General features: G+C 37.1%; 1 long non-coding RNA gene across 1 annotated transcript in view; it reads right to left on the bottom strand.

Annotated features, from left to right (window-relative positions):
* Nucleotides 1-12,162, bottom strand: part of LOC115893852 — a 359,383-nt gene that overhangs the window by 71,527 nt on the left and 275,694 nt on the right. The window lies entirely within an intron of this gene.

Here is a 12,162-nt window from a genome sequence, read left to right as displayed (position 1 = left end):
ATCTGTGCCTTAAGGGTATGTTCCTGCTGCAGTTTACTAGCCCAACCTATTCCTTTAATTCAGCCCACACTTTCGTTTCCTATAAGGGATACTTTACTTAATTTAATATCTATAGAAAGAGTGCTAATGACTGGTTTACTGTTAATAAATACGTGGGTAAATCTCTGTTCGGGACTCTCAGCTCTGAAGGCTGTGAGACCCCTGATTTTCCACTTCACACCTCTATATTTCTGTGTGTGTGTCTTTAATTCCTCTAGCGCTGCTGGGTTAGGGTCTCCCCAACCGAGCTGGTCTCAGCATTCCCTAACTCATTTTATGAGGCCAGAACCATCCTGATACCAAAGCCTAGCAGAGACACACACAAAAAAAAAAGAGAATTTTGGACCAATATCCCTGATCAACATTGATGCAAAAATCCTCAATAAAATACTGGCAAACCAAATCCGGCAGCACATCAAAAAGCTTATCCATCACGATCAAGTCAGCTTCATTGCTGGGATGCAAAGCTGGTTTGACATACACAAATCAATAAATGTAATCCATCACATAAACAGATCCAATGACAAAAGCCACATGATTATCTCAATAGATGCAGAAAAGACCTTCAATAAAATTTAACAGCCCTTTATGCTAAAAACTCTCAATAAACTAGGTATTGATGGAACATATCTCAAAATAATAAGAGCTATTTATGACAAACCCACAGCCAATATCATACTCAATGGGCAAAAATTGGAAGCATTCCCTTTGAAAACTGGCACACTACAGGGATGCCTTCTCTCACCACTCCTATTTAACATGGTGTTGGAAGCTCTGGCTAGAACAATCAAGCAAGAGAAAGAAATAAAGGGTATTCAGTTACGAAAAGAAGAAGTCCAATTGTCCTTGTTTGCAGATGACATGATTGTCTATTTAGAAAACCCCATTGTCTCAGCCCAAAATCTCCTTAAGCTGATAAGCAACTTCAGCAAAGTCTCAGGATACAAAATCAATGTGTGAAAATCGCAAGCATTCCTATACACCAATAACAGACAAACAGAAAGCCAAATCATGAGTGAACTCCCATTCACAATTGCTACAAAGAGAATAAAATACCTAGGAATCCAACTTACAGGGAATGTAAAGGACCTCTTCAAGGAGAACTACAAACCACTGCTCAATGAAATAAAAGAGGACACAAGCAAATGGAAGAACATTCCACGCTCATGGATAGGAAGAATCAATATCATGAAAATGGCCATAATGTCCAAGGTAATTTATAGATTCAATGCCATCTCCATCAAGCTACCAATTACTTTCTTCACAGAATTGGAAAAAACTACTTTGAAGTTCATATGGAACCAAAGAAACAGCCCGCATTGCCAAGACAATCCTAAGCAAAAGAACAAAGCTGGAGGCATCACGCTATCTGACTTCAAACTATACTACAAGCCTACAGTAACCAATACAGCATAGTATTGGCACCAAAACAGAGATATAGACCAATGGAACAGAACAGAGACCTCAGAAATAACACCACACATATACAACCATCTGATCTTTGACAAAGCTGACAAAAACAAGCAACAAGGAAAGGATTTCCTATATAATAAATGGTGCTGGAAAAACTGTGTAGCCATATGTAGAAAGCTGAAACTGGATCCCTTCCTTACACCTTATACAAAAATTAATTCAAAATGGATTAAATATGTAAATGTTAGACCTAAAACCATAAAAACCCTAGAAGAAAATCTAGGCAATACCATTCAGGACATAAGCGTGGGCAAGGACATCATGACTAAAACACCAAAAGCAATGGCAACAAAAGCCAAATTAGACAAATAGGAGCAATTAAATTAAAGAGCTTCTGCACAGCAAAAGAAACTACCATCAGAGTGAACAGACAACCTACAGAATGGGAGAAAATTTTTGCAATCTACCCATCTGACCAAGGGCTAATACTCAGAATCTACAAAGAACTTACAGCAAATTTACAGGATAAAAAACAAACAACCCCATCAAAAAGTGGACAAAGGATATGAACAGACATTTCTCAAAAGAAGACATTTATGCAGCCAACAGACACATGAAAAAATTTTCATCATCACTGGTCATTAGAGAAATGCAAATTAAAACCACAATGAGACACCATCTAGATAACCAGTTAGAATGGCGATCATTAAAAAGTCAGGAAACAACAGATGCTGGAGAGAATGTGGAGAAATAGCAACGCTTTTACACTGTTGGTGGGAGTGTAAATTGGTTCAAACATTATGGATTACAGTGTTGTGATTCCTGAAGGATCTAGAACTAGAAATATCATTTGACCCAGCAATCCCATTAGTGGGTATATACCCAAGGGATTATAAATCATGCTACTATAGAGACACATGCACACATATGTCTATTGTGGCACTGTTCACAATAGCAGAGACTTGGAACCAACGTAAATGTCCATCAATGACAGACTGGATTAAGAAAATGTTGCCCATATACACCATGGAATACTATGCAGTCATAAAAAAGGATCACTTCATGTCCTTTGCAGGGACATAGATGAAGCTGGAAACTGTCATTCTCAGCAAACTATCACAAGGACAGAAAACCAAACACCGTACGTTCTTACTCATGTTGGGAATTGAACAATGAGAACACTTGGACACAGGGCAGGGAATATCACATACAGGCGCTAGTCGAGGGGTGGGGGACTCGGGGAGGGATAGCATTAGGAGAAATATCTAATGTAAATGATGAGTTGATGAGTTCAGCAAACCAACATGGCACCTGTATTCCTATGTAACAAACCTGCACATTGTGCACATGTATCCTAGAACTTACAGCATAACAAAGAAAGAGAAAGAGAGAGAGAAAGGAAAGAAAGGAAGAAATGAAGAAAGTAAGAAAGAAAGGAGGAAAGAGGAAAGGAGGAAAGAAAGAAAAAAAGGAAGGAAGGAAGGAAGGAAGGAAGGAAGGAAGGAAGGAAGGAAGGAAGGAAGGAAGGAAAGAAAAAAGAAAGAAAGAAAGAAAGAAAGAAAGAAAGAAAGAAAGAAAGAAAGAAAGAAAGAAAGAAAGAAAGAAAGAAAGAAAGAAAGAAGAAAGAAGAAAGAAAGAAAGAAAGAAAGAAAGAAAAGAGGGGAGGGGAGAGGAGAGGAGAGAAAAGAAAAGAAAAAGAAAGAAGAAAAATTTTTGTTGATTGTTTGGTACTTCATTATACAACATCACACCTTAAATTTTAGTTTATTGGATGTTCTTTATGGCTTCTCAGAATATATTAGATTTCTCATTGTTCAACTTAGAAATAATGTATGTGTGCGTGTATTCCATATCACACACATTCCCAGCTCTATATTCATCCTAGTTAGTGCTCAAAATAGTTTCAATCTGGCATGCCTAGACATATTACTCTTTCCTCAATTTTATGCCATAAATATATACATTCTTAACTGTGTGATGCTTTGGGAATTTTCTATGAGGACTCAACTCTGTGAAGTTTCTCAAAGCATTCCACGGATGAGAAACTGTCCAGTATTAGAGGCATATATTTCAATTTGATTACTGTTTACCAAATGCTCACAGGAGCCGGGCTTTGTATGAGAACATATTGCAAATGTCCCCACACTGCTGTGTATCATGTGTCTTTACCAAGCTTCAGGCGCCAGGGTCTAGACTGACTTAGAAATTGTTCCTTATTAATGAGTCAAAGTGACTGTGAAAGCACTTTTATAATTTTGCTTCCTTACAACTTGATTCTTATAATGGTATGCCTTAAATTAAGAAGTATTTTTTCATAGGATAAATTTGAAAATTTGGCTCTAGATTATTTTTATACGCTTTTATGTGCTTAAATTATAATATTACTTTATTTTTATTTTGGGCAATTATTTCTAAACTAATATTTTGCTTATTCAAAATAGACAAGTTTTAATTTGAAACGTAACACAATAAATTAGAGAACCGTAATGGTGCCAAGCACCAAAAACATAAAGAAAAAATTTGTCAAGACAAGATATTCTTTAGACTATCAATTAGTTATATTCTTGATGTGTCTTCATTTTATTAATATCCTAGAAGTATTTTTATTTTAGTGGTAAAAAAAAAATATAAACTTGCTTTTATCTAACTTCGTTAGGAACACCCGTGACACTTGAGCTGATATTTAAGAATATATTATTTAAAATATTACCTAGTTCTCTTTACTTTTTAATGTAGCTGCTAAAAACCTTAAAAATTTATATGTGGTTTGAATTTGGCTTGCATTATATTTCTATTGAACAATGTTGCTTTAGCCATTGGCAAGAATGAGACTAAATCCATATTCGTCAGGGATTAGAATCAGTTTGATCATTTTTATTAACTCATACTACAGTCCTGTCACTTTATTTTTATGACCAATTTTGCCATTGGTCACTGTAGATAGTGACCATGGCTACATTTCTTCCACTAGTGTAATTTATTTTATTTTTCTTTTTTTCTTTTAACTAATTTTTTAAAACTATTTTAACTCTCCTTTTTTTTTTTTTTTTTTTTTTTTTTTTGAGACAGAGTCTCACTTCGTTGTCCAGGCATGAGGCAGTGGCATGATCATGGCTCACCGCAACCTCAACTGTCCAGGCTCAAGCAATCCTCCTGCCTTGGTCTCCTGAGTAGCTTGGACTACAGGTATGGGCCACCATACATAAATGATGGAAAGCTAAGTCATTTTCTATAAGTAACCCTTGCAAAGCAGTTTGGAAAATTATTCAGTAATGAAATTTCATTGGACCTACAGAGATTTGTTTTAGCTACATTCACCTTACTTTGACCATTTAACAACTTCCCTTCCCAGTCATCTTTCATCTAACTAATCTTTCTTACAAAAGGATCAAACAACAGTTGATTCCTATCACATTTCTCAGTTTTTCTTCCATCAACTTGTGTGTATACTCACAGAAAACGTTATTTGGGCCAGACATGGTGGCTCACGCCTGTAATCCCAGCACTTTGGGAGTCCAAGGCAGGCAGAGAAGTTCATGAGGTCAGGAGTTCAAGACCATCCTGGCCAATAAGGTGAAACCCCATCTCTACTAAAAATACAACAAATTAGCTGGGCGTTGTGGCGCGTGACTGTAGTCCCAGCTACTTGGGTGGCTGAGGCAGAAGAATCACTTGAACCCAGGAGGCAGAGGTTGCAGTGAGCTGAGATTGCGCCACTGCACTCCAGCCTGGGTGACAGAGGGAGACTCCATCTCAAAAAGAGAAAAGAGAAGAAAAAGAAAACATGATTTGGAAGGAGTGATAAAATATATTTCATACCTTACTTCTCAGTGCAGAGCTTTCATTACAGTTTTAGTCTTTAGGAGAGTTTTAATCGTAACTGTTAGCTTTTAATGATTTAAGGAGATTGCTATGCAATTCGAAATATTATGACCAAGTATTATTATATTCTGCTGTGTAATAAACCACCTTAAAATTTGATAGCTGAAATCAAGTAAAATAGTTTACTCTGCTCATGAATGTATATTTTGGGCAGTGCTCTTCAGTGACTCTATGTCTCTGTGCTGCACAGTGTCACCTGGAAAGGAGCTGAAGGATCCACTTCCAAAGCTGCTCAGTCATATGACAACGTTTCCTTCCCGTGAGAGCCTCTCTATCTTTCTCCCAGCAGGGCAGGTAGGTTTCAGAAATGCGTGTTCCAGGAGGCCTGGGGGGAAGCCATAAATCTTCTTATGACCTGGCCTCAGACCCACTCCCTTCTTTGGTCAGACAAGTGGCTAAAGCCTGTCTGATCCCAGGAGAAGCAAATAAGAGCTCACCCTCTTAGTGGAAGCAGTAGCAAAGAATTTGTAGTTGTCTATAGTCTACCTATAAGTTATTCTGATGTCATTATTTGCCCGTATATTACATGTGATATCAAAGACATTTTTGGCTGTGGTAGTGTTTGGATTCCATAAAATTCTCTACCCTCGCTAGTTTGACTTTCTCTATCTTTAACTTCTCTGCAACTTCCCAGGTGTGAAGGAGCTCAGAACATAATACACAGAAATGGATTTTCACTTAAGTCAGACACAATCTGTGTTGCTGTCTTCCACCATTTCTATACTAATTAAGTGGAAGGACAAATATTATCCAAAGAAGTCCATACCTGGATATTGTCACCAGAAAATCTTGGCACTAAGAGAGAGAAGGATGGCAAGGGAATTGCAGTAGTCACCAATCTCTAGTGTACCAGCATGTCCTCAAACTAGTCTGAAAGAGAGGTCGGTTTAGATAGCAAGAATATTCATCACGCAGGAAAGATAAACACCTTGGACACAAGCTTCCTCCAAATCCTGACTGACAGGCAGCCAGTCTCACGGGACAGGGGTGTGTGCTCAGGTCACATCAGAGACATATTTGAGCACACATCATGGACAAATGCTCAAAAAAGAACGTCCTATCATCTCAACCAATTGACTTAACATTTAACAAGCCTATTGCCTTTAACAAAGTGAGCTTTTAAACCATGTTCCACAATTGACATGGTTTAAAAGATATTGACACAATATCAAAGATCTTGTTAAAGCCAGTAGACTTGTTAAAAGCTAAGTCAACTGGTTTACTTACATTACATCCAATATTGAGGCTTTTCACACTGAGAAAAAATTCTAAATTTATTTTTACATAGCTATTACTCAAAACCTGTCATTAGTCACGGTGAAAATCTCTTTCCAATGAGGAAATGTAGGCAACCCTGAAGCTCCCATAGGATTTCCCCCACAAGCTACATAAAAACATATTCCTCCTCTTTCTCCACTCCTCAGCACCTTAAAGCAGAGAAGTTGTTAGGTTTCAGCTTCAGCCTTCTTTGCTCCCACTACTTGCTTTCCCTGAAAGGGTTTCATTTATTCCAGAAACTTCAACTGTCACCTCTACGTTGATGGCTTGAAAATCTGTATCTCAATCTCCATCCTCTCTCTCATATCTTCCAGTATCATAGTTTTTCATTTGAATTTCCCTTATCTAGTTAGTGTCTTTTAGCTTCTCAGAATGAGCTGGTCCAAAACTGAACTCAAATTTCTTGTCCCCGTCTCTTGCAAAACTATTTTTACTGCTGTGATTTTCCTGATTAGATTATGGGCATAACTATACCCACTTGAGATTCCTAATGAAAGAGATAGTATCCCGTGGCTCCTCTGTCTCTACCTACTTACATCCAATTGTCACCCGAGTTTAGTAATTTACCTCAGAAATCACCTTAAGCTCAGTAGTCCTAATTCTCTAGTAATTGCTACTTAGCACCAGTCTTCATAGCTCATGCTTGGCCCCATTGTAATGTTCTTAACTAAGTCTACTCTCTCCTGACCTTTCTCATCCATTCTCAACACTGAAGGTGGCATTATCATGCTAATGTACACATCTTACTATATTAATCCCATCCCTTAAAATTCTTTCTCTATAACTCCAATTACCCTAGCATACAGTCATCCCTTGATTTGGGGGATTAGTTACAGGACCGCTACAGGTACCATAATCCATGGATACTCAAGCCCCCTATATAAAATGGCATAGTATATGCATAGAACATACACACATTCTCCTGGATACTTTAACTCATCTCTAGATTATTTATAACATCGAATACAACATACATACTAAGTAAATATACTTATGCGTCCCTTAATGACAGGGATACATTCTGGGAAATGCATTTTTAGGCAATTTTGACTTTGTGTGGACATGATAGCATGTACTTACACAAACACTGGTGGAATAGCCTACTACACAACTAGACTACACGGTACTGCTTATTGCTACTAGGCTACAAACCTGTACACTTGTTACTGCACTGAATACTACAGGCAATTGTAACACAGTGATAAGTATTTGTGTATCTAAGCATATATAAACAAAGAAAACAGTAAGTAAAAATAAGCTACTATAAACTTATGGGACCACCATTGTATATGCGGTCTGTTGTTAACTGGAACATCGTTATGTGACACGACTGTAGTTATTATACTGTATTGTTGTGTTATTTTTGTTGTATTTTTCCTAATATTTTTGATTCATGAAATCCAAGTGTGTGGAACCTGACGATATTGAGGGCTGACTCTACTCAGCCATGATATGGACCCAGGATACCTTTTAGCTTCATCATCATCTTACTCTTCCCTTCTCCAAAGCTCTGGCCAAAACAATCAACTCACAGTTCTCTTAAAGATACATACACTTTCACAGTTGGGACTTTACACACTTTATCTCCTCATTAACACAATGCCTTTCTTCCTGCCAACTCTAAAAACCCCTTCTCATCCCTAAAGACCAAACTCAAAATATAGTAGGCTTTATGAACCATGACCTGTCAGATAGAATTAATCATTCCCGGTTCCTGTTCCCATGGTACTAAATAGCTCCACAACAGCACTAAATAATGGCTTTTATATATAAGTTTTCCCCACTAGATTAGACAAGGGTAGTGTTTTATTATTTTTTATATTCTTATGTCATCACGAGAGACCTGACATATAGTATGAACTAAGTGTTCATTGAATGCGTTAGAAAATAGCTTAGAGATTATTTAGTCCCACCTCTTTCCCAAAGTTTAAATATCGTGTACTATATCCCTGGGAGATGTTTATCAGTCACCACACCAACATTATCAGGGTCAGATAGCCTAATACTTAGAATGATGTACCATTACATTATTCAACCTAACATGTCAAATGTTTTTTATGTTAGGCTTAAATTTTGTCTCTGAATCTTCTCCTACACCCTCCTCCCACTAATCCTTTTATTACCCTCTGAAAAAAACTTACAATAAAACAATTTTTTGATATGGAAACATTTCAATATTTGAAGATATCTGCCTCACCATCCTTTGTTGTCTCTTCATAAATTTAACCATTCTTAACCCCTGGGAGGGGGTTACACCTCCTTATATACATCTCCTTATATATTTTCGTTTATTGAAATTTCCATGTATATACATTTCAGTTCTTAAAGTGTAATGCCAGAAATAGACCCACTCTTCCAGTTGCAGTTATTCCAGAGCATGTACAATAAAACTGTTATGTTGATCCGAATGTTGCTCTTCTTGTAATGCGGCTGCTGATTGTACACTTGCAAAACTTCTTATCTCTCTGTTTCTAGTCTCAGTCTCCCTCAATCTTTCATAACTGATGTTGAGCCATAGTAGAACCAACAGTTTATTCTAGTCTTGACCTTTAAAGAATGCTGACTTGCCCATCAATTTGTGTCAGTTTAAAGCTCATGTAAGAATTCTAAGAATTGAAGGCCAGTTTCCAAATCTCTTATTTACTCAGCCTAACTTGCAACTTACCTTACCATCATACTTGTTCTCATCACCTTACTATGCTTTCCCCTGGATTTTATATTGCTTCCATATCTAATTGAAGTCAAATTTCTTTTGATGGCCACTTTTCTAATGAGCTGAAAATAACTACCCTGTTACTGGTACCAATGCTATTATCCATAATAGACACTGAGCACTGAGCATTATAATTTTTTTTTTTTTTCTGAGACAGAGTTTCACTCGTCACTCAGGCTGGAGTGCAATGGCACGATCTCGGCTCACTGCAACCTCCACCTCCCAGGTTCAAGACTCAGCCTCCAGAATAGCTGGGATTACAGGTGTGTGACACCACGCCCAGCTAATTTTTGTATTATTAATAGAGACAGGGTTTCACCATGTTGGCTAGGCTGGTCTCGAACTTCTGACCTCAGGTGATCCACCTGCCTTAGCCTCCCAAAGTGCTAGGATTGCAGAAGTGAGCCACCACCCCTGGCCCACATTAGATACTTTCTATGTGCTGGATCTTGTGATAGGTACTTTAAATAAGTTATCTGGATTTGAAAGAAAATTTTTATAAGAGATACTTAATCAGAATTGAGGTAAACACCCTACTTAACATGTGAAAGTCCAGTCTGCTTTTTTTTTTTTTTGACAAATATTTATCTGTCTTTCATTGTTGTCCAGGATTCAGAATTCAAACTCTTCTTTATCTTCTAATTTATATTCCCTTTAATAAGCTACAGCCCTTTAATCTGAAATCTTGCTTTCATTATTTGCTTCCTTGATAGGTAGAATTTGCGTAATTTTTATATTTCCAGGCTTATTAATGCTGAACACAACTGTGACCTAACTCTGAGTGCTGGGGGGTTAAGAGTTCCTGCACCAAACATGCATAACCTCTGTAGAACTCCCCAGAAGATCAGTCTTGTGTGTTACAATATACCAAGAGCCCACCTAAAGAAGACAGTATCACTGTGTAAGAGCAATTTGCATACTTTTCCAAATTTAGGATAACAGTTGCATTAGGTTGTTTATTTCTTTCTATTTATTTCCTGACACTTCTTATGTTGAAATTTGCTGAAGAATTCGTGTTGAGGGAAGGGCTAACGTACAGCACAGTTTGTGGAATATTGCAGTTTAAAAGTATTACTTTTTAAAAAATATTTCTTTCATTTGTGTATCACATATTTATTTTGACGTTTTATTTTTTCTTTATCTTCATTGTATTTATATTTTCTTTGTCAATATCTATTCACCTAAATGGATTTAAGACACTTTCGCTTATTTCTCTAGATAAAACAGGCTATGTGACATGACTGTAGTTATTATACTGTATTGTTGCGTTATTTTTGTTGTATTTTTCCTAATATTTTTGATTCATGAAATCCAAGTGTGTGGAACCTGAAGATATTGAAGGCTGACTCTACTTGGTAATAAATCACAAGATTATTCAAACTCTACCAATTTCTATCCTTCTCCGCCTAACCCAAGTCATGCAAAGGCTGCAAGTGAGACAGGGCAGGACACTTTAAGAACAAAAAAGTGCTAGTGTGGTTATATAGTGTAAACTTATGTAAGATTAAAAATTTGGCACAATCATTTCACTACGTCCCTTAAAACCTTCAGGGAAGAGTTGAGACTTTAGGGAACTGGGAAGTCATGAAGGCTTTCAGCACAGACAGTGAAATTTGTATTTTAGAAGGATAGTTGGTATTGTGATGTGAATAAAACGTATCAGAGGCAAGACCAGAAATGAGTAGGCTGGTTAGAAATTGTTTCTAGTAATGTAGGTGGAAATATCTTCTGAATTATAGTGGCGGTAGAGACAGATGGGGATATATCTGACGGTTTCAAAGAAATGAGTTGGCTCCATGGGTCTTTGAATCAATCAATTATGTCTATAGGTCAAGGAAAAAGGCAGAAAATGGACCCCTGATTTTATGCCTTAGGCAAACAATACTATGAGAAATAGGATTTTAAATAGAAAACTAGTTTTGGAATGATTAATAATGCACATTTGTAAGTGACCGAAAGGAGACTCTTAAAGTCACTCTCCAAGGGTAGAAATCAAAGCAGCTGGACACTTAATCTCAGTTCAGACAAAAAGTATTTAGAAAAAGATACAGATTTGGAGATAATTCATAAAAGATTTTATGAATGTGCACAAATTTTCCATTAGGTACTGCTGAGAATTGGAGAAAATAACACCTATAGAAACCCAGAAGCATCGCTAAGCTACATGGGGACGAAAGTGTGGACCATCAATCTATAGTGCCAGTAATCAGTGCCATTGCATGACTTTTCGTCTTAAATGAAATTTGCAAAGAAGGGAATGTGGACTCTTATATTTATCCCAATGTGGGGCTTAGCCAGGCAGGTGTGACAAAAGGCAAAGGAGCATGGGAGTTGAAATTACGACACAAGAATATTGAAAGTGATGTTTCATGAAATGTAGAATAGAGAGGAGAGCAAGTAAAGATAGGAGAGGATGGATTATTAGAGACAGTAGAAAGGTCAAGAAAGTGGAAATCTCAATGAGCTTGTAGAATGAACTAAGAGTCAGAGGTTGTGTTAAAAGGATAAACCGGAGCTTTAAATGTCAAGAGTACAGCTGTTCTTGGTGAACACATGGTTAGAACATTGCCATAGGAAGGGTTGTTGACAAACAGCTGATATGAAAACAACTGGAATCCAAGTCAAGGCATTGGAAGACTATGGCTATTATTCGAGGCCCTGAGTTTTTGCAACTGAGCAGAATTACTGGAAAGTCAGTAGATGAAAATTATAAGATGAGGGAGAAGTGATAATTGACAAATAGGGGATTACAAATGAGCAGATTTTGGAGACTGCAGGGGAAAGCTGTTAATATATTTGCTGTTAACCTGAAAAAAAAAAAATCAATATTTGTCCAA

The sequence above is a fragment of the Rhinopithecus roxellana genome, chromosome 2 (assembly GCF_007565055.1).
Source record: "Rhinopithecus roxellana isolate Shanxi Qingling chromosome 2, ASM756505v1, whole genome shotgun sequence".
Classification (NCBI taxonomy): Eukaryota; Metazoa; Chordata; class Mammalia; order Primates; family Cercopithecidae; genus Rhinopithecus; species Rhinopithecus roxellana.
This window is presented reverse-complemented; position numbering and strand designations above follow the sequence as displayed.